At 47.6% G+C, this 22,840-nt stretch overlaps 1 protein-coding gene across 3 annotated transcripts in view; it reads left to right on the forward strand.

Annotated features, from left to right (window-relative positions):
* Nucleotides 1-3,730: 3,730 nt before the first annotated feature.
* Nucleotides 3,731-22,840, forward strand: part of CCDC33 (coiled-coil domain containing 33) — a 316,889-nt gene continuing 297,779 nt past the window's right edge. For all 3 annotated transcript variants that reach the window (XM_054042405.1, XM_054042406.1, XM_054042407.1), the window contains exons 1-2: nt 3,731-3,791; nt 4,892-5,095. The gene's annotated coding sequence lies outside the window, so the exon portion shown is untranslated. The remainder of the gene's footprint in view (nt 3,792-4,891; nt 5,096-22,840) is intronic.

A 22,840-nucleotide genomic window follows, 5' to 3' on the forward strand; every position in this document is an offset into this window, starting at 1 on the left:
CCTGGCCCAATCCCAGAGCCTGCACCCCCAGCCGGAGCCCTCACCCACCCCAGTACCCTGACCCAGCCCGGTGAAAGTGAGTGACAGTGGGGGAGAGTAAACGATGGAGGGAGGGGGATGGCGTGAGCAGGGGCGGGTCCTCGGAGAAGTGGCAGGGCAGGGTGGGACCTCGGGGCAGGGGCGGGGCAAGGGTGTTCCGTTTTATGGGATTAGAAAGTTGGCAACCCTACAATGAAATCCCAGTAGGATCCACACAGCTTACTGTCCTTCGAAGCCTAGGGAATCTGGCACTGGTGGAACTATGTCCATATAGCTGTAGCATTGGTACAAACCCCAGTGCAGTTGCAGCTACACTGGTGCTGGCAGGCAAACCTATATAGACAGGGATGGCCTGAGGGGCTGGCACTTTAAGAGGAGATGAGTGGAAAAATGATTGTGGTCATGTGACTAAGGCAAGGCCTGTGGATATGTGAGAGTGTGCTGGGTGACAAGCTGGGGAGCTGTAGCTGGTCTGCAGTGAGGGAGTCATTGGGGAGCTTTCCTGCAGGAGCTGTATTGGCTAGGCAAAGCAGGGAGTCACTTTGAACTTTGGAGCTATTATTCTGGGATTTTTAATTATGTGCTGAACTTTTATGTTAACAGCCCTCCTTCAGAGCTGGGTTTTTGAGTGCCTTTGTGCAGTTTATTGACCCATGTGAATCCCTGGGGAGATGGGAAAACCCTGCTGAGGGGAAACTGAGTCAGGGTGCTACAGAGCCATCCCTGGCTATGGGGATGACCCCAGAGGTAGCCCCACTTCAGGGGAGGTTGCACGTGCTGTAGGCCATGTGGCTACCAGGCTGAAGCTGCCTGGCAAATGCCAGCATCCTAGCTTGGAGACTGTGACTGGCCCAGCAGGAATAGACCTGACCATGGATTTTTGTGAGACAGCAGCAAACTCAGGTCTGTGGAGGCAGAAGAGGCCAAGCCTGGGGGAAAGGGGCCCTAGCTGATCCCAGTGGCTTTGGTTCAGCGCAGGTGGAGATTTGGAGGCAGTGTTTCTCTTCTCAGAACTAGTCTATCCATTTTTGCTGGGGAGGCTCCATCCATTGCTAGCTGCATTGGGGATTTGGACTAGGTGCCTGGGCAGCACTCTGCAGCCAAGAGCATTGCTCACCCCTGCCCATCACCACCTATCCCCCAGCCAGGACCTCACGACTTATGAGCCTCCCATTAACACCAGGAGTGAGGCGGATTCCCCTTCTGCCTCAGTGCTACCGAAGGGATGCAATCAAGACATATGCTCCCTGTGGCTGAGCCTTAGGCGCCGTACCTATCATAATCTCCCTGTAGAAACACTTCTTCTTGCAGCTGGAAGATTTAGCTTGTTCTCCCCGCAGGCCTTTGGTCAGTGCACTGCTGGATCTAGCTATCCCATGTCCGATTGTACTAGGCTTGGCAGGCAGTGTGTCCTGTAAAGCCTCCCCTTAAGGGGTACAGACGTAGGCATAGTTTGACTTCTATATTTGGGTGCGGGGAGAGGGGGCAGATCTGGTCAAGCCAATGAGGCCACACATGGGGGGGCGAATTCTGTACCGGCCCACAGGGGCACCATTTCAGATTTTTCAGCGGGGGGCCCAACTTTCATTGTGATTCCAGGGGCTACTTAGGCAACTGAAAACTAACATTTTTTGCAGATAATAATTTAGAAATTATCTGACAGGAGCATTGTATCTAATTCCTATATAAAGAAAGAAAATTAAATAAATATTAGACCCACTCAGCTCTAATACTAACATGTTCTGACATCTTGTGGCAAGTCACCTAAGGGACACGGGTTAGGTTTAAAATGGTAATGTATATTCCTACTCAGATAGGCTTACTGAAGTCAGAAGGGACCATTGTGATTATCTAGTCTGACCTCCTGCACATTGCAGGCCATAGAACCTCACCCATCCACTCCTGTAATAGACCCCTAACCTCTGCCTGAGTTACTGAAGTCCTGAAATCATGGTTTAAAGAGAATTCACCATTTACACTACTTTAAACCTGAAAGTGACCCATGCTCCATGCTGCAGAGGAAGCAAAAAACCACCATGGTCTCCTCTTATAAAGGTAGAACAGGAGTACTTATGGATGCATCCGAAGAAGTGGGTTGTAGCCCACGAAAGCTTATGCTCTAATAAATTTGTTAGTCTCTAAGGTGCCACAAGTACTCCTGTTCTTTTTGAGGATACAGACTAACACGGCTGCTACTCTGAAACCTGTCTTATAAGGTAGGTTTTCCATTCCTCAGATCATCCTAATAGCCTGTCTCTGCATCTGTTCCAGTTTGAATTAATCTTTCTTAAACATGGGAGACCAGAATTGCACACAGTACTCCAGATGAGGTCTCACCAGTGTCCTGTATAATGGTACTAACACTTCCCTGTCTCTACTGGAAATACCTCACCTGATGCACCCCAGGATCGTGTTAGCCTTTTTTGTGGCCGCATCACATTGCCGGCTCATAGTCATCCTGTGATCAACAAATACACCCAGGTCTTTCTCCTCCTTTGTCACTTCCAACTGATAAGTCCTCAGCTTATAGTAAAAGTTCTTCTTGTTAGCCCCTAAATGCACTATTAAATATCATCCCATTTCTATTACTCCAGCAAGGTCATCCAGATCTTCTTGTATGATATCCCAGTCCTCCTCTGTATTGGCAATACCTCCCAACTTTGTGTCATCTACAAATTTTATTACACACTCCCACTTTTTATGCTAAGGTCAGTAATAAAAAATGTTAAATAAGATTTGTCCCAAGACTGATCCTGGAGGAACTCCACTTGTAACCTCCCTTTAGAATGACAGTTCACCTTTAAGTATGACCCAATGTAGTCTCCCCTTCAACCAGTTCCTTATCCACCTTTCAGTTCTCATATTAATCCCCATCTTCTCTAATTTAACTAATAATTTATCATGTGGAACTATATCAAATGCCTTACTGACACCCAGGTAGATTAGATCTACTGCATCTCCTTTGTCTAAAAAAAATCAATTATCTTCTAAAAAAAAAAAAGATAGTAACTTTGTTACTACCTCTTGAATCCAACAATTGAAATAATTGTAGAAAAATCATCTACAATTACTTTCTATCATTTATGGTACTTTTTATAATTAATAATAATTAATGGAGATATCCCATCTCCTAGAACTGGAAGGGACCTTGCAAGGTCATTGAATTGAATCCAACCCCCTGCCTTCACTAGCAGGACCAAGTACTGATTTTGCCCCAGATCCCCAAGTGGCCCCCTCAAGGATTGAACTCACAACCCTGGGTTTAGCAGGCCAATGCTCAAACCACTGAGCTATCCCTTCCCCCCAAGCTTGGAACAGATCATTTAACTTTAGGAAACATCTTAACAGCCCTCTCTTATCTTAATCACTTGTTTATAAACAAAGTTCTGACTCCCTGCCTCAGGGGCCCAAGCTGGGAGAAGTCTCCTGTCTCCTCTACAGAACTCATTACATTGCACACTCAGGCTGCCTGCCTGCCTGAAGCTTGCAGTTTGGGGGGGTGCAATGCCCCTCCAAAATCCATCCATGGGTACAGAGTCTGGGCATAATCCAGAGCCAGAAGGAGGTGATGCCTTCCTGTAGATCAGGGATCTCCAAACTATGGCCCACGGGCCGGATCCGGCACAGGGCTTCCATTTGTCCGGCCCTCCAACCAACAGGGGAGAAGCGAACAGCTGAGTAGAGCAGGCAGGGGGAGGGGCCTCCAGCAGCAGCTCACACGGGACAGCAGCACAGCTGAGTTGTACAGAGGGGTGAGTGTCTCTGGGAGCCAGTGTCCCCCCAAAAGGGGAGTAAAACTTAGGGGAGAGTCGTTGCTTCAGCAGAGCAGGTACAAGGAGAAGCAAATCGGCAGGCTGCAGGCATGGGGAGGGGCTGCCGGCAGCAGCTCGGGTGGGGGATTAGCTCAACTCAGCTGAGCAGAGAGGTGAGTGCCTCTGGGAGCCAGTGTCCCCTCCCCCCCCAAAAGGGGAGCCAATTTAGGGAAGAGTCATTGCTGCAGCCGAGCAGGCACAGACACCTGCCTTAGGAGTAAAAATACAAGCCAGATGCTTAATTACATCTCCAGTAAATGGAGTAAAGAAGATGGAAATTATCAATTTCATAATGGTTAAATTTTAACTACATCACTAATAGAACCAAACAGTATTTGTATGATACAAATGTGTGAGTTTTTAGAAATAAAATTAAAAAAAATGACATGATTTTTAATGTATTGACAAATATTTTGTGTGATTTCACAGTACCTGCATTGATTAACTTTTATACCTGATTTAGAATTTAATGCAACACGGACACAGTAGAATAGAATAGATCCTGAGGAGATGAGCTGCTGTGTGGACAGCTGCCTCTTCTCGTGACTTTCCTGGCAGCATGGCTCCAGCTGGAACCATGCTCTTATTGGCAGGATGTATTTGTAGCTGTGCAGCAGAGGCCTCAGATGGGTCCCAGAAGGAGGCAGAGTTGTATTGGCACCCGACCTGATCACCATATGGCAATTCAGTGGGTCTGCATGAGACAGCGCCATGGAGGATGGCCAGTTCCCTAGCTCTTCCAGTTTTCACTAAACCCCATGGAGCCTGACCCTTCTTGGAGGGGTTTCTGTGGGGTCCCAGGGAAAGGTGCCACAGAGGTGGTATTCTTCCCTGTGGAGCCCAAGCCAGAGAGGAACCCCTCCACCACCTTGGCAGAGAGGGGTAGTCCGGTGCATTTTGGGTAATAGCTTTGGGAGACTATGAGGCTACTGGGGACTGGAAGAGAGCAGACAGGCCAAGATGTGCTGAATTTCTGACAACACCTCAGCCTGCATCATGGCTGGCTCCCTCTAAAATATTGCTTGTTGTCTTCTTTTTAGCAGGTGACTGAGCTGCCTGGTGAGCCTGACCAAAGAGCCTTCCCAGAGCTAAGGAATGACTCTGCAGATGAAGTGCGCTCCTCCTTCTCTCCCCCTTCCTCACTAGCTGTGCCAAGGCAATGGCTGAGCAGTGCCAGTTTCCACCTCTCTTCACCAGGACACAGCCCCGAGCTGGGAGCCCAGGACCCCTTCACTGGGGTGCAGGTAAGTGAAGGCACCATCTGTTGCCTCAGTGTCTCATCCACTGCATGGGAGGCTCTGGCAGGAGATCATAGATCATAGAATATCAGGGTTGGAAGGGACCTCAGGAGGTCATCTAGTCCAACCCCCTGCTCAAAGCAGGACCAATCCCCAAACAGATCAGATTTTTGCCCCAGATCCCTAAATGGTCCCCTCAAGGATTGAACTCACAACCCTGGCTTTAGCAGGCCAATGCTCAAACCACTGAGATGATGTTCTTGCTGGGGAAATTAGGTGTCATGCCATTTTCTGGGCTGCTTTGGTTGGGGGTTCCAAGTTATCTAGACTGGAACTGGACCAGGTCTATTTAGACTATCCTATCCAGTCCATCCCTCAGGCTCTGAGTGAGGATGCCCCAGGCCATGTATTATCCAGTGCTTTTTGATGACTGGTTTGAAATAACCCATGGGATTGGGCTTCCGTTGCCCCCTTGGGAGATCCTTCCAATCTCCTGGGCCTCATTGCAGGAAATGCTTACCCAGGCTACATGTATATTCTAACCTGAAGCCAGTGGAGTTCTTTTAGAATGAATTTGATCAGTTTGACTCTTCATATCTTGTCCTAGCCAAGTCCTGACGTCCCCTGGTCATTGCATTGCTTCCCTCCTGCCATATGGTGCTCCAGAGAGGTTGAGAGAGAAGGAAAAAAATGGGGCCTTGGAAGCACAAGGTCTGAATCCAGTGTGGGAAGCAAGCCAAAGCATGCCAGCTGATTCATTCCTGCTGCCTGGTGACTCACTTATGAGGAGAGGCCAGGGGGAATTGCTCAGGCTCTTGCTAATCTCCCTGTTCTCAGTGCTCTGTTTCTACACTCTGTCTAGGCTACACTAGTGTGTGAGCAGTTCACAGACATAGCGAATTTATCCTCCCAGCCCCTCTGGGAGGTAGAGGTGACTGAAGCCTTTGATCCTGCCTTTGTATTGTTGGTAGCTGAAGCAGTATTAATGTATGGAGCGGCAGCTGCTGACTGTGCAGATTCCAGGAAGGAGAGCTCCCAGGAGCCTGTGACCTCACTCTGCGAAAACTGCAGTCAGTGGGGTTTGTGATTCCGGTGCTTAGAGAGTGGTTGGACTGGACTGGAGCGGGGGTGGGGGGAGCATGTCCCTGATTGCATATGGATGAAAATACTGGTGAGGCCACACCGAGCTCTTGCCCGTTCCATCCAGGTGGTGCTGCTTTGGATCTTAGCTGAGAAGGAGGCCTCACATTCTGGTCTCAAGGGGGCGTTGCATGGTGGTTGCAATTTGGATCATCACCAGGGATTGAACTGGGCACCTCTGGGGTAAAAGCACGAGCCCCTATGTCTTAGGCTGAAGGACTAAAGCCCAGCTTCTCCTAGGTATTTAGGTACCTAGTGCCCAAGGGAGTTAAGTGCTTAAGGATCTGGGTCTAACCCCCCCAGCTGGGAGCTGTAGCTGTAGCAGAATCATATCTTCTTTGGATCAGACTCAGAGGGGGGGCTCATGATGACACATCATGCACAGGGGGTTATAATCACCCAGCCCATGACACGCCCAGTGCACAGGCCCTGAGCATCCCCTCCCCTGACGTACAGGAGAATCCACACCATTCCCACCCCCATCTGGGATATCCTCCGCAGAGGGGATGAGATTTCACCTGATAGGACCAGCTTTGTCATCATGCTCAGGGGGGCTTTTAATTATTTTTTTAAAGAAACCACAGGTTTGGAAGATGTTTTCACCCTTTCCCATTATCATTGTGACCTCAGGTGCCAGAGAATGAAACTGACTAAAAGCAAAAGTAAAACTGATCAGTTTGTTTTCACTGCCCAGATGTGGAAGAAACCACCTGATGAAGTGGTGGATGAATGTTTTAAACATTGACTCAGTTTCTCTAATCTCAGGAGTTATAGTTGCAGACTCAGGGAGACATCTAATCAGTGTTGCCAACTCTGGCAATATTGAGTGGGTTGCTTAAAGCCTCAGCTCCTTGAGACCTGTGATTATGGGAGGATTTCAGTTGTTGTTTTCTTTAAAGTCAGTTATTTAGCTCTCAGGGAGAGAAGCTGGAAAATAAGACTCCTAAAGTTTTGCACTAAAAGGCAAAAAAACAGGGTAAACATGTATTACTTTTGTAACATCTCATGATTTTGGGAGCCTGACTTGTGACTTTGGAAGTGCTCTGGGGTGGCAATACCACATCTTTATTTTACTGCATCATTATCACTTGTATTAAGGCCCCAGTCAGGAATCAGGGCCCCAGTGTGCTAGATGCTATGCAAACATGTCATAAATTGACAGCCCCAACTCTGCTGTCCTCTGTGTCTTTTTATTTATTTATTTATTTATTTATTTATAATGATAATAAGCACTCAGGCAGAGTCTTTGGGCCTGATTCTCATTTACATATGGGCTCCCTTACACTGATCTGGTTATGTAAAGGGGCCTCATAGTGGGGTAAATATAATTTAGGCTCAGAGGGGTGCAAAGGGGCTGTCCTGAACATGTGAACCTTTTGTCTTTCTTAATTCTTGTTGCATAGAGAAACCAACAGTTCCTTTTCACTGGCACTAGCGAAGCCCTAGGCTTTATGGGCCAGATCCTGTGAGGTGCTGAGCACCTTGTCCCATTGAAAACCAGGAGAGTGGAAGGTGCTGAGCATCTTGGAGGAAGCCTTCAGCATCTTGAGGCAAGAGCTCATCAGCATGCAGCCAGCACGGCTGAAAGTAGAGACATTTGTCAAAGGCAACAAGAGAGGAAGCCTCTCCCCTCCCCATAATAAGCAGAACGTTCACTAGGAGGAGAGGATTATTGGTGAGCCTGGATTGAGTTTGCCCAGCAAATGTGTAGGTGCAAGCCCTTTGGAACAGGGGGCGAAGGAAATCGATAGTAATCAGCACGAGCTGGAGTGATTGCAAGGTAAAGTTAAGGTAGCAGCCTCAGCATGAGCTGGGGGTGGCAGAGGAGGCATTAGCAAGTGCAATTTATAACCTCAGCTCCCAGGCCCCCAGGGGAAGCGTGACAAGCTAACGCAGCAATAAATCGTGCTGCGCTGATGTCACCCTGGAATGACTTTATTTAAAAATTGAAAACCAGGAAGGAGGCAAGTGTTAACTCTGCATTCTCCTGGTTAAGGGGGAGATTAATGCACCTGTGTGCTCTGGTGATGGAAGATCTGATGGTGATTGAATGTTTCTGCTGCTCTGTGTGGTGAGGAAAACCCACTTATTTGTATGTTTGTGATCAAAATACATTACCTGGCATCTAGGGCTGGATCCTCGGCCCCTAGGCTCCTGCATCTAGAGGGCTGCCCTCAAAGGGCTGGCTGAAGATTCCCCTGAAGCAGAGGAAACTTTGAGGGTGCGTGGGGAGTGCAGCTGCCCTAGCTAGCTCACTGGCATACACAGCTCACTCCCTTTGCAAGCCAAGGAGCATGTTGCGCGTGGCCCAGGTCGGGGGAGCATATCACATGCAGAAGGAGGAGTGCAGTCTAGAGTACACTGATCATAGAACAGTTCATATGGGACTATGGTGCAGCATAAAGACTAAAGGCTGCTCTAAGTTACACCTGGAACTATTTTGGCTCCTAGTGTACCTCTGGGTCTGCTTAAAGTCACCTTTCCCATCCCACTCTTCAGCTTAGTCACAGTGCAACTATGGAGTTTGTCCCTGCTGTACCTGGCAACATACAAAAGCCACACCAGTGAAGGACGTGTTACTGGAACATGCTGGACACTACAAAACTGACCAGCTCTGCAATGTACTGTCATGTAGCTATAATAGTTAAGATTTCAAACAAGTCTAATGCCACTTGGGAACCTCCTGGTTTTCCCTGTGAGAGGCAGGATGAATCATGATTATTGTATTGGCCAGAGACCTGGCTGCAAGTACTTACTCTTCTACCATGGATTTCCTGTTTGACATAGACAAGTCAGTGCATCTCTCTGTGCTTTAGTTCCCCATCTGCACAATGGAGATAACAGCACTGCCTGACCTTATGGGGTGGGGTGGGGTTGTGAGGTTAGGTACTTTAGAGTGTGAGCTGCTCACATACTATGGTAATGTGGGCTATATAGGTATTTAAGATAGGTAGACTGTGCTGCACATCATAGCAATAACAGGGTTAGAACTCATTCTCATTTTCCATGTGTGCCTGGCATGTGAGCTAAAGGGGACTTGCTGTTAGCGCTATAGAGTTTATGACACACTCTCAAGACTAAAAGAACAGGAGTACTTGTGGCACCTTCGGATGCATCCGAAGAAGTGGGCTGTAGTCCATGAAAGCTTATGCTCTAATAAATTTGTTAGTCTCTAAGGTGCCACAAGTACTCCTGTTCTTTTTGCAGATACAGACTAACACGGCTGCTACTCTGAAAACTCTCAAGACTGGAAGTTTTCTGGAAACCAATGGCTTGCTGTTTGATGTCTGTGCAGTGCCTAGTGCACGTGGGGGTGTTTCGTTAATAATAACACTTAGAACACAAGCACAAGGCCAGGCTGGCAGTGTGCCTTCACGTACCTTTTTGCACCGGTTATTTCATCCCCCCTGCTGCTCGGCTCCCACCATACACCGTCCCTCACAGTCAGGACAGCATCAGGTCCTGTGCCAGCATTGAACTGCAGGTTGCTGCACTGGCAGTCATCACCATAGTCTCCTCCCCTTGCTCTTCTCTCATGGCTTTTCCCCTGCATTAGCTGTCCAATTGTATGCAATTCTGTACATCATGGGGCTGGCTCCACCCATGGCATAAATCATCAGAGGCCTATGGTAGTCAATGGAGCCACACCAATTTACATCAGCTGAAGATCTGGCTCCATGTTCTTTACTACATTGAACAACTGCTGTTCATGGATCTCCTTCTCCTCTCTTCCCTTTCTGTCTCTGCTTCCCTCCTCTGCCTTCCCCCCCCCACCCTCCCACCTGGCCCTGCTCCTCCTATCCGGCCCCTGCCAATGAGGCTGAATTCATAGTTAGTTAAAATCCCCACCAAGGCCACTGGTTTTGCTGAAGCGACCTGGTCATGTTAGGATTATCCATAACCCCCCTTGGAAGTGCTGGATGGGCAGAGATGATTGCTGAGAATATGCAGGCTCTGACCAAAGGGTGATGGAAGGAACCGAAGGGAATTCCCAGCAGAGAAACCCCACGGCCTCCTAACACAGAGACTAGGGCACTTGTTTAATAGACCACAGTTTTGTTGCCATGTTTCTCAAGTATTGTTAAATCAGTGCATAGAATCCCCTTTGCCTGAGTAGAATACGCGGCGCACCTAGGCAATTCTATTATTTCTTTGGCCAGGAGATCTGGTCTCCAACTTATTGGGCTCTGGTCAATCATGCAGGCCCAATGGCTTCAATGGAAGCAGGATCGGGCCCTTGATTGCTGCTGAGTACCATTGGAAGTCATTCCATGTGCATCACCGATTGGCTAAGTAAACCTCTATTGCATTCTACTTGTTTTCCTTAGTGGGGATTAAAGCTTCAGCTTGGAGACCTGGACTCCAATGTGGCCTGGGTCACAAGTGAAATGAGTTTGATGGTCTCCGCCTAGGTCCTATGCTAGGGATTGCAATTCTGCATAGTTGGTGGTCTCTGCTCACAACAGGGCTAGGAGCAGGATAGCAAAGGGTTTTGGCAGGTCAGGATTAGTTTGGCTAAAGCTGGCAGGGGAGCTTGTATAGTACCTATGCACATTGACTTCAACAGGCTTTGGATCAGGCCCATTATGCCTTGCCCTAGAGCAGTGGTTCCCAAACTTTAACAACCTGTGAACCCCTTTCACTAAAATGTCAAGTCTTGTGAACCCCCTCATAAAAATGAATATTTCCAGGGATTTTCTCCTTTACCTGAGTATAAATTATAAAAGCAGTGATTTTGGAAATATAAAATTTGTTTTTATGACATGCTTATTACACACTATTTGTTATTAATTATTAGTTATCATTACAGTATTTTTATTACATTATGAAAATGGCAACACTCGTCCAAGATCTCACTTTCATAGCTTGTATCACTTTGAATAAGCCTGTTATAAGACAAGGCTCCTATGTTTCATCCAGGAGAATCAGATGTGAAACAGCATGAAGGCATTTAAGAAGCCAACTCAGAGTTCCTCCTATACAAGCATTCAGGTCTTGAGCAGTCCAGGTAAACAGTGCACGTTACAACAAAGTTTAAAATTGTTCATAATAATTTTAAAAACATTACGAGCTGCCTATTTAATTTTAAAAACAGCAAAAAATATCCACCTCCCTTTCCATTTCTTATGAGTCTTGAAGTTTAAATCTCCTCAGTGTGACAGCTATGCTTGCTTTGATCTGCTTAGCTCTTGGAAGTCCAGGGGTTCCGGGCTGCTGGCCCCATGCTGCCCAGGATCCCTAGGGACGGCTCTGACCGCCCTTAGAGAATTTTTTCCTGAGAACCCCCTGTAACATTTCGCGAACCCCCAGGGGTTCACGAACCCCAGTTTGGGAACCACTGCCCTAGAGCTAACAGAGCCTTCCTTTCAGGCCTTCTGAATCTCGCTGCAATGGGGGTTAGTGCTAGTTCCCATTTGAAATGTGTGGGAGGAGGTGGGGTGCACACAAACCACAGGGTTGGCACTCTGGTTTTGCTTTCACAGAGGCAGCAGAGCTCACGCAATTTCAATACGATCATCTCGTTTGAGCTGGAGGTAATTAAAACTGGGTTGGATGCAACTAGGGGATATACACTGAGGGACAATACTGCATTAGCTGGGTGAAGACAGCCAAGATGCTTTGCCATGGTGGCAGTGGGGCCTAGTGGACCTGAGTTCTAGTCCCAGCTCTGCTACTGACTAAGTGTGTGGCCTTAGGCAAGTCACTTCACCCTTCTGTGCCTCAGTTTCCACATCTGTACAAATAATAATACCCAGCCCTTCTATAGCATTCTTCAATAGTAGAGCTACTGAGATCAGTGGAAATAAGGCTAATAGAGGTCAGTGGATGAAAAGGGCTGACTATTCTCATTAAGCTGATCTGTTTCATCTTGAGTCTCTCTGATCCTCTTTTCCCATTGATGGTAAATTCTGTACACTATGTGGCATAGGGACTCAGCTGGGTTAATGCTGAGTGCAGGCAAAAGGCAGTGTCTCAGTGACTGAGAGAGGCTTTGCCTCCTCCATGGGACAGAGGTGGACAAAGCTCAGTAGAGTCAGGCTGGTGGCAGTGATTGACTGAGACTTTATGGGCACAGCTCTACCAGCAATAATCTAATTCCTGAGCAGCGCAGGAGGGGTCAACTGTGGAGTGAATGGGTCCATAGCTCAGTGAACAACCATAGGTGACTAGATCCATGCCAGAGTAAAGCAGAGGGAATTAGCGATACGGTGCTTACATGGATTCATCAGAGAGCCTGGTCTGGCAGTGCAATTTACATTAGGAGACTCCTATAGCTCTCTAGCCTCCGCGCTCTGTCTGCCTCACCAGAGGGGTATGCTGCATTGCCCAGATCTACAAACGGCTGGGCTGGGCTGCGACTTTGTACAACCCTTGGCTTCTGCACAGAGCACATCTCTCATTAGCTGAGGGGCTGGCTGGGCATGTGAAGAAGAGGGTGATTATGTAGGTCTGTGGTCGACGGGGGATAATAGCTAGGAAACAGAGATCCGCTAGGAAGGCCAAGCTAGGGATAAAGATTTTTGCCTTCTGCAGCAGCCTGTGTGTAATATATTCCTAGGCACAGGCAGGGAGGCTCTGCTGGCTATGCAAGTGACTCTCGTATTCTAGGGCAAGCTGACGGTAATGATTTCAATATCTATTTGTAATCATATTCAGTGAGCGTTAGGATCTGCATGTAAACTCTGCTGCTTAGTTCGGTGCTTGGCAAAGAGTTGGCCTCCAACCCCCTCCAACAGAGCTTTGTGTTTGAGGGGTTGTACTTTTGTGACCATCATCCTGGGAAGCCAGCAAAGCTCCCTCCATCCAGACAAGCGCTGGGTCTCTTTGGAGCCACCTAAGGAAAGAAGAGGGTGGGGGCAGGGAGTAACAGTGTAACAAATTCAGGTGCTGTGGATGAAATCACTTCATCATGTTGTCCCTGATTTCCCCCATCTGGGAAAAAGAACACCTCCTTTGTCTGGTCTACTTAGCTTTTAAGCTCTTTGGGGCAGGCACCATCTCTTACTGTGTCAGTACAGTGCCTAGCTCAGTGGGCCTGTGACGGGTCCTACCACACCCCACCCCAGAAAAAAGGCAGTAGAGTGGAGTCCTTCAAGGCTCCTATAAAAGGAGTTGTAGGGCCTGGACAGCTCATTTGCTGGCTGGAGCCAGAGAAGGAAGGGTGCTGTTCCTGGCTGGCTGAGGAAGCTGCAGCAGCTGGACAGAGCAGTCAGGACTCCCACGGCTGGGAAACTCCACAGGGACAGAGACTGCGGAGAAACCCTGCCTAAGCTGGGGTAGGACTGTGAAGCTCTCCGGGCCTGGGGGAGAGAGGCTTGACAAAAAGGGCCAGAGACTGTTATATGCTCACCAGATGAAGAGGCCTGAGAGAACAGGGCAGAGACTGTTACAGACTCTCTAGGCAAGGAGGCTGGGGGTGATAGGCTGAGGACCCAAGAAGCCGACAGGACAGAGTGGGAAGCAGCTCAGGGAATGCAGCAACAGACACTAGTGAAGGAAGCAACAGGTGGCTGCTAGTCATAGGGTCCCTGGATTGGGACCCAGAGTAGTGGGCAGGCCCGGGTCCCTCCACCCATGGCAGAGTGGCCAAGGGCCGAGAAGGCAATACATTTCATTTGGAGTCCAAGTAGGGGGCATGAGCTTAAACAGGCCCAGAGCTGGGACTGAAGACCTTGGGGAGAGGCCAACCATTCATTGGACTGGGTTACCCCGGAAGCGATTTGTTTTCTGTTTGTTTCACATACGGACTGTGCGTGACTCGTCCAGAGGGCTGAGTCACTGAAAACCCATCTGAAAAGAGAAACTGCCGGCAGAGGGCACTGCATAAAAACAAGAGTGCAGGCACACAGCCAGCCAGCAGGAAGCGCTCGTGAGAGGCAAGCGGCCACACCTTTATAGGGCTCCTAATTGCAGTCGGAGCCTCTAGGTGCTACCTTAATGCAAACGCAAAATAAGAAGAATGCAGACAGCAAACCCAATTGTGATACAAATCACACGTGTGTCTGGGACTAGACCACTAGCCCTTCAGCTCCAAGGATCTGAACCTGAGCTCACTGGAGTCAGTGGCAAAGCTTTATTAACTTCAGTGGTGCAGATTCATGCCTCAACAGTGCTGGCATCTGTCACTTGAGCTGAAAAAGATGTCTCCTAGCTATTAGCAGTGGCACATCCCTTATCTGCTCTGTGTGCTTGCCACTATCAGGCAGCATCCCTCACATGGTTGGAGCCCATGGAAAGAGCAGCCAGTTTTCAGGGATCCATGCAGCACATTGACTTTTGTAGCAAACCTAAAGAGGATGGTTTTGTTTCCAACCCTTCTAGAGCAGTGTGCTCTGTATGGCTCAAGTATTTATACAGCTGTCTGTTGCCATCATGACAGAGGGTATCACAAGCTTCCTTAAGCAAGAGGGGTTGGTTAAAGAATACAGCTGCAGCTACAGTCAGACAGGATTCCTCACAGCTCGTAGTCCTGCTCTGTCTCCTTTGTTTACCAGGGACCAGAACCTGTGTGTAATGCTATGGCACAAAGAAACATCTAGTGGCTGAGTAATATACTGCAAATAAATACATTAAAAGAAGCTCCAGTTCCTATTTGGTAAATGTGATACCTCAGTTTTCCTCATACAAACAGGAAATGCCTCTGGTAGGTCACACTGTGTAGGCAGCAGGCCTTGGCAAATATTGACTTCCTAATGGGGACCATAACACCAAGTTATCTTTCACTTCCCCTTTCCTCCTCCCCCACTTCCCCCCAAAAAGGGGCTTGAAAACCATCTCTGTTGAGTTTTGCTCTTCTTTGCAAAGTGTCACAGGGTGACTAGTCCTTTAAGGGGAGATGGGTCCAGCCCTACCTGTAACACACTTGGCTTGCCTCCTCAGGTGGAGAAAATGAGCAAAGTCACATGCTAGGCAGGTCATGTGGCTAAATCAGGCCTTCTGGGATGGAAATAGGACAGTAGCCCTTGGAGAGACAGAAGGGGAAAAGGGAGACTCCAACTAGGAAGCTCTCGGTGCTGCTGCTTGGTGGAGAGACACAGAAGCCCAGAATGGATGAGAGGAGAGAAGACAGACCCTTAGAAAGGAGGGGCCGGCTGGAGATTGGGGTGAAGGACTCTTCTGCTTGACTTTGGTCTTGGCTGCCCTGGAAAATGTGGCCTTTTTTGCTTTAAGGACTTAGCTGGAGGGTTGAGTCATGGCAGCAACTGAAGCAGGCATGAAGGTCAGGAGATCAGCCTGAGTGAGGGAAATCGAGGCAGTGGTTAGCCCAAAGCCACAAGGGGTAGATGGTACTGCTACACGAAATGTAGCCCACTCAATGCATGCCTAACAGCCGCAGTCATGGACCAGCACCTCGTTGTGCTAAGGGCTGTAGAAACAGAACAAAAAACATGGCCTATACAATCTAAGACAAGAGACACCAGGTGGATACACAGACAGGAGAGCACAAGAACAATCCTGAGGTGGTTCTTCCTTCAGGTCCTGTTTACCCTATTTAATCTACCATGTCAGGAGACCTGGTTAGAACATGGTAACCCCTTGACATGATTAAAACAGAAGTGTTTTTAACAGTGTTCCCAAATGATGCTTCAGCCATAGATTGCTGCGGGGCTGTAGCACAATTTGAAAATTGGATTAAAACAAGTTCTAGTCATAGCTACATTGTAAGACTCAACCGTGTGTTAGCTGTGTCACAGGACTGAAGTGATGTGGCTGGGTCTGCTAATGCAGAAAGTTCGAGCGTAAAGTGATTTATAGTGTAACATAGACTTTATAGTGGAAAGGGGGGGGGGGAGTGGTCCTTAGAGTCAACAGCAATTCTTTTATTTTTTAAGCTGAATGCATAAAACAGAAGCAGCAGCTATAAGTAGTAGTTGAATTGCAGCCTCAAGGGGCTGATCTACACTGGGAGAATTTTCTAACCAGGTTAAAAACAATTCAGCAAAACTGATTCTGAAACCAGGAGAGAGCCTCAAGCTGTGACTTTCCAATCCAGAAATCTATTATCCCAGAAAAGAAATCCAACCCCCCATCAATCCAGCAGAGACATGTATTAATGCAGGATTTAGGTACCCAAGTTTCAACGGGAATTGGATACCTAAGTCCCTTGGAGACCCAGGCATGGGGCAGGCCTGGTTTAAAGGCATCCTGACCTGTTTTGGTTGTTTTACTCCATGTGTTGCATCCAGCCACCTAGCATAGGGTCTAGGCTATGACTTGAACTGGCTTGAAACCTGGTTGAGCTGAGCAGGTCAGCTGTGAGACGCAGAACCAGATCAAGATCCAAACTTTTACAGACTGTGGATCCATCTCGAGTGTTTGTTGCTTTGCTGCATGAGATTTGGTTGGGGGATATGGGTGGTTTTGGAACAAACAGGTCTCCTTTAGGTAAGTGTCAGAGTGATGGGGTAAATGCCATGGAAGGATGGGAGATGGATTGAGTCACATCTGATGTCTCAGTGCTGCTCATTTGTTTTGTGTGTCCAGCAGCTTCTCTTCATGTCACTGGGGCTGGGTGTGTGACAGGGCGGTTAGAGCTGCTCACTGCAGAGAATTCTCTGTTAGCCTGTGATGAATGGAGTGTTGTCTCTCTCTGCCCAGAGTCAGGCTGGTGACTGATTCCCCGCCAGTCAGCGCTCCGTTGTTCATCAGTGTCATCGTGCCTACTACATAATGAGCCTTGCGGGAGGCCTGAGCACTTTCTAGCACCTGCCTGTCAGGGGTGTTATTAAAACGCTGGCAGAGCGTTGGAGGGAGGCAGGGTGAATAGGGGCCAGAGACAAATTGATTAATAGAGAAGCCCAGTGAGGATGAAAAACAAACTTCCCCAGCAGGTCCTGCCAGAGGCTTCTGGTGCCCTTGAGCTAAATAAACACTGCACAGCGGAGCATGGGGCCACCAATCCGTAGGGCTTTGAATGGCTGTTGGCCGGGCAAGGAGAGTGCCACGATAGATTCATCAGGAGCTGCTGGCAAATAGAGCTGGGCCCTGAGAGTACCACAGAGAAAGGCCCAGCCATACTGGAGTCCTGGGCGCTCTGAGGGGCACCAGAGTTACAAAGGTTGAAGGCCTGACTTTCTGAGGTGCCCAGCCTTCACAGCTCCTGGTCACTGCACCGGGGGTGCTCAGCTCCTCTGGACATAGCGCCTTCATGGCTGGGAGCTTGCGCGTTGCCTGGAATCTAGTGGATAAACCTGGCTTCTGGTACTGACCCTAAAATTGACCTACTTTGTCAGTCATTTCAGCTCCACCACCACCTGTGGAATGGGGGTAATAATATTTGCCCACATCCTGTGAGTATCCTAGATCATGGAATACATTTTTCATCCACAGCCCTTAGAGTACTATATAGAAGGTGAAGCTGTATCCCCCTTTTACAGAAGGGGGACCTGAGATACAGAGAAGCTGATGGACATTGAGGTCGGAAGGGATCATTATGATCAGCTAGTCTGAAGTGACCTGTCCAAGGAAAGTGACAGAGCCAGGAATTGAACCCTGGCCAGCTGCCCTAACCATTGAACCATGCTGCCTTTATAAGGGAAAAGTGTTAGTAAGGGCAGGAAATGGGAGGAGCAGGGATAGTATTCCCGGGATACTGGCATCCAGACCTCTGCTCACTTCACTAGGCTAGGCTGCCTCTAGGCCACACCTCCCACAACTAGAAGCTTTCACCTTTCGCTGCACAGGACTCTTCAACGTTTCATCGCTTCCATACCAAGGGGTTCCCTGCCCCCACCACTATTTTGCAAAATAATTGAAATTCCTGGGGTGTAGATGGCAAAGGCACTAATTTCAGCCAGGCCTACTATAAGTCCTGAAAGAAAAAGGAAACCTCTCACAATCCCAGTCCCACAGCAGGGGCACAGCACGGCCTCTTTATGCATATGTACTCTAATGTGGTTAGGAATGGGCACCACCCTGTGGAGACTGGAGCAATTGGGATCTGGGGTCCTTGGATAGGTCCAGCTCTAAGAATGGTCCTAAACACTGTGGTAAGATGGTATGGAAAACTCTCAGCAGCATCTATCAATGTTTTCAGTGCCTAGCTGAGATCACCAGCAAGAGGAGCCGCTGGCTCAGACTAAAGGGATGTTGCTAAGAAGAAAGAAGCACTTTGACAGACTCGCCTCCTCTAGCGTTCCCCACTGCTGAGGGCATCTGCCTTCTGATCGCTAATTTGCAGTGGAGGTGTAGCTGTGTTGGTCCCAGGATATTGGAGAGACACGGTGGGTGAGGTAAATTCTTTTTATTAGATCATCTTCTGTTGGTGAGAGAGAGAAGCTTTTGCACTTACCCAGAGTTCTTCTTCAGAAGTTGATCCAATAAAAGCTCTTGCCTCACTCACCTTGTCCCTCGATTTACTGATGCAGTGGTCAGCCTTGGGTCCTTCTGGACTCCCTCACGCAGCTAGAAGTACAAGCAGCCATGGGGGTAAGAGGCACACACTTCCAGCTGCAGCTGCACCATATCAGATACAAACCCAGCCCCATGACTTATGCATTTATGACCTCCAGGCTTGCATACTGCAGCATGTGCTACCTGGGAATAAAGATAACATTCCTTAAAAATCTCCAGCTGATTTAAAAACACCACAGCATTTTGTTGGTTTAGCACCATAGGCCACCGTACATGTATCAATCAAATACTCCTCTCCATACACTGGAGTTCTATCCTGATATTGCACACCATAGCCACCCAAGAGATCCTCTTTCTCCCTCCATGCCTGTGATACCCCATTAGAGCTATGTTTTATGAGAGCTGTGACATTGTCAGCCAATAGTCTTAAAACAGGGAGGGATGTTAGCAGAGGTAAATACTTCTAGGCTGGTGAGGGGGGAGACAGAAATGTCATTGGCACTGGATCTACTAGACTATGCAATTCACTCTTGCAAGGGATAAGAATGATCATAGATCTCACAGCTTTCAGAACTACATGCAAACTGAATTCTTCTACTTAGGTTTCTTATTTTTACCTTCTATTAAAGCACTGGTTGTGGGGCACTACTAGAAGAAAGTACCGACTTAAAAATTTGTTTGGTAGAAAAAAGCACTTTCTTCCCAATTTTTCCCACTGGAGAAAGCAGGAGGGGAGTAAAAAGTAAGAGAAATGATGGGTTGGTTCTTTTGTTTTGTTTTTTACTGCACCAAGAAAAAGGTCAGGGAAAGTGTGGGACCCTTAATGAATGAGGGAGGCAACCTTGTGACAGATGATATGGAAAAAGCTGAAGTACACAGTATGGGGAGGAGGTGAGCAGCCCTCAGTGGTGAAAGAACAAGTTAAGAACTATTTAGAAAAGCTGGATGTGCACACGTCCATGGGGCCAGATCTAATGCATCCAAGGGTGCTGAGGGAATTGGCTGATGTGATTGCAGAGCTATTGGCCATTATCTTTGAAAACTCATGGCAATTGGGGGAGGTCCTCGTGATTGGCAAAAGGCAAATATAGTGCCCATCTTTAAAAAAGGGAAGAAGGACTGGTCAGTCTCACTTCAGTCCCTGGAAAAATCATGGAGTAGGTCCTCAAGGAAACCATTTTGAAGCACTTGAAGGAGAGGAAGGTGATCAGGAAGAGTCAACATGGATTCACCAAGGGCAAGTCATGCCTGACTAACCTAATTGCCTTCTATGATGAGATAACTGGCTCTGTGGATGAGGGGAAAGCAGTGGACTTGTTATTCCTTGACTTTAGCAAAGCTTTTGATACTGTCTCTCACAGTATTCTTGCCAGCAAGTTTAAAAAGTATGGATTGAATGAATGGGCTGATAGAATGATAGAAAGCTGGCTAGATTGTCAGGCTCAGTGGGTAGTGATCAATGGCTCGATGTCTAGTTGGCAGCCAGTATCAAGCGGAGTGACCCAGGGTTGGTCCTGGGGCTGGTTTTGTTCAGCATCTTTATTAATGATCTGGATTTTTGCATAAAAGGACCTGGAGATTACAGTGGACAAGAAGCTGGATTTGAGTCAGCACTGTGCCCTTGTTGCCAAGAAGGCCAATGGCATATTGGGCTGTATTAGTAGGAGCATTGCCAGCAGATCGAAGGAAGTGATTATTCCCCTCTATTCGGCACTGGTGTGGCCACACCTGGATTATTCTGTCCAGTTTTGGTCCCCCCACTACAGAAGGGATGTGGACAAATTGGAGAAAATCCAGTGGAGGGCAACGAAAATGATTAGGGGGCTGGGGCACATGATTTTCGAGGAGAGGCTGAGGGAACTGGGATTATTTAATCTGCGGAAGAAAAGAGTGAGGGGGGCTGTTCTTAGTGGTGGCAGATGACAGAACAAGAAGTAGTGGTCTCAAGTTGCAGTGGGGGAGGTCTAGGTTGGATATTAGGAAACACTATTTCACCAGGAGGGTGGTGAAGCACTGGAATGGGTTACCTAGGGAGGTGGTGGAATCTCCATCCTTAGAGGTTTTTAAGGCCCGGCTTGACAAAGCCCTGGCTGGGATGATTTAGTTGGTGTTGGTTCTGCTTTGAGCAGTGGGTTGGACTAGATGACCTCCTGAGGTCTCTTCCAATCCTAATCTTCTATGATTCTGTGGAACAAAATCAACAAAATTTGAAATTTGTTTTGAAAATTTTCCCCAGACACAAAATCCCCATTTTCCACTAAAATGTCCAGTTTTGGTCAAAAAGGCATTTGCCCATCAGAAGAAAATTTTTGATGGAAAACTATTGGAGGAGCTCTAGTTATGAAGCCAAAGGTGTGTGTTGTTTGGCTAAATTAAGCCCGGCAGATGGAAGTGGAAATGTGAAGCGGGATCTGAGATGTAACAAGGCAGAGGTTGGTTCTGATCCAGTATGGCAGTTCCTGTGAGATGAAACTAAGTAAAGGAAAATTTAGGATGGATTTCTGGAGTAACTCCCTAGTGATGAAATCTGCCAGAATAGAAAATAATTCTCAAAGGAAATGTTGGACCTGCCATTGCTTGATTCATTTAAGACTGGAATGGACAAAATACTGGAGAATATACTGAGAGGCACAACCCTGCATTCAGGGGGAAGAACAAACACGCCATTGCCCTTTCTTATTCCTATAATGTATGTAATGATCTCTCTTTAGGTGTCAAACGTCTGCTTTTGTGAGACAAGCAAATGGGATTAAAAAGAGAAAATCATTTTCTTTTATACAGATGAGGGGGGAAAAGAAGAAAATTATACCAGCGTCACTGACAAATATAGAAAGTGTAAAACTCTCCTAATGGAGCAGACAATGGGAGCGCCAGGCAGTGAGTCGACTTAATTATTTGACAGGTGAAGTGGGATTTTTCTGCATAAATGGACAATGAATTCAGCAAATTTTAGCCCAAAGGGATTCCAGGATCATGGCAGCTGCATTCTCTGTAGAAATTGGCTTGACATTCTCCCTGAAAATTTCACTTCTCTCAGCATGCTGATATGGGGTGGAGGGGATGGGGGAGGAGGGGGAAGAGAATAAATAGTCATTCCCCCCCGGCTACCAAAAAACTCATGTGATCTCTAATGAGCTCCCGCAGGGCCCCCTCAAGGAAACAACTCAGATGATAATGCCCCACCAAACCCAAACGCCACTGTATGCTGTAACCGGGTTCTGCAAATGTCATTGACATGGCACAAAAGCTACATTTCTTCCCTGTTGCAATTACCCTGTTAATATAGCAACAAGGAGGGAACCGCAGGATCAGTGACTGGGCTGAGATAAAATCATAAATAAAACAGGGTTAGTGTCAGTTTCCTTCCTTTCTCTTTGCGTTGGTTGCTTTTATTTCACTAGGTTGGGGATCTGTTTATGTGGTTTGGGTTTTTTTAATGCTGATTTGTCATTTGCTGTGAATGGGTTTTAACGTAGCATATGGGAGCTGCAGAAAATACAATGCTTATTATGTTGTGTTTCTTTTTTTAAAGATTTTTTTTAAATTGCCTTGGTCCATCAGTAAACTTGGTGCTCTCCAAATGTGAGTGTGCATGTGTGTATCCTTTAGCCTAAGTGGTTAGCCAAAATTTGGAGCTTGCAGGGTTGATTCTGTTAGGATAAGAAATCAGTGATATGAGTCAGGTGTATTCTTTGTGGTTTATCTGCAAAAAATGTACATGCAGTTACGTTTCCCTGAGCATAACAGAAACAAACAGCAAGCAGTTTTGTTGCTCAGAAATCCCCAGGGCCATCCCAGCAAGTTCTGTGCCAAGAAGTCCCATCCTGTTATTTCTTCTCAGGGTCACACTTACCATTGCTTCTCTTGGTTTTCTGCCTCCATCAGACACAGACTGCAACCAATCTTCTAGCCCCTGTGCTTGCAACCAGGTAAACTCCTGTAAATCTCCCTGAGTTAGCCCATGCCTGGCCATGCCACTTACTACCTTGGGGATCACCACCACCCTGTCTGCAGCTGTTATTACAGAAAGTGTGTCGATTGCTCCTTTTGATGATGCTGAAAGAGAGTGCTTGCACCTACTGGGTTTCATAAGGTCTGTGATTGTTTTGGGGTCCAATGCTCACCTCCTAGCAGCCATTAGCATCTTTCAGCATAGCATTACATTGGCACCCATCACCATAATATCTGGGTGCCTACATCTCCAGCATCCAGTCTGCAACCATTTGGCATCCCAGCAGCAGGCAGTGCTGTGATGCT

Source organism: Malaclemys terrapin, chromosome 10, assembly GCF_027887155.1.
Source record: "Malaclemys terrapin pileata isolate rMalTer1 chromosome 10, rMalTer1.hap1, whole genome shotgun sequence".
In the NCBI taxonomy this organism is placed as follows: Eukaryota; Metazoa; Chordata; order Testudines; family Emydidae; genus Malaclemys; species Malaclemys terrapin.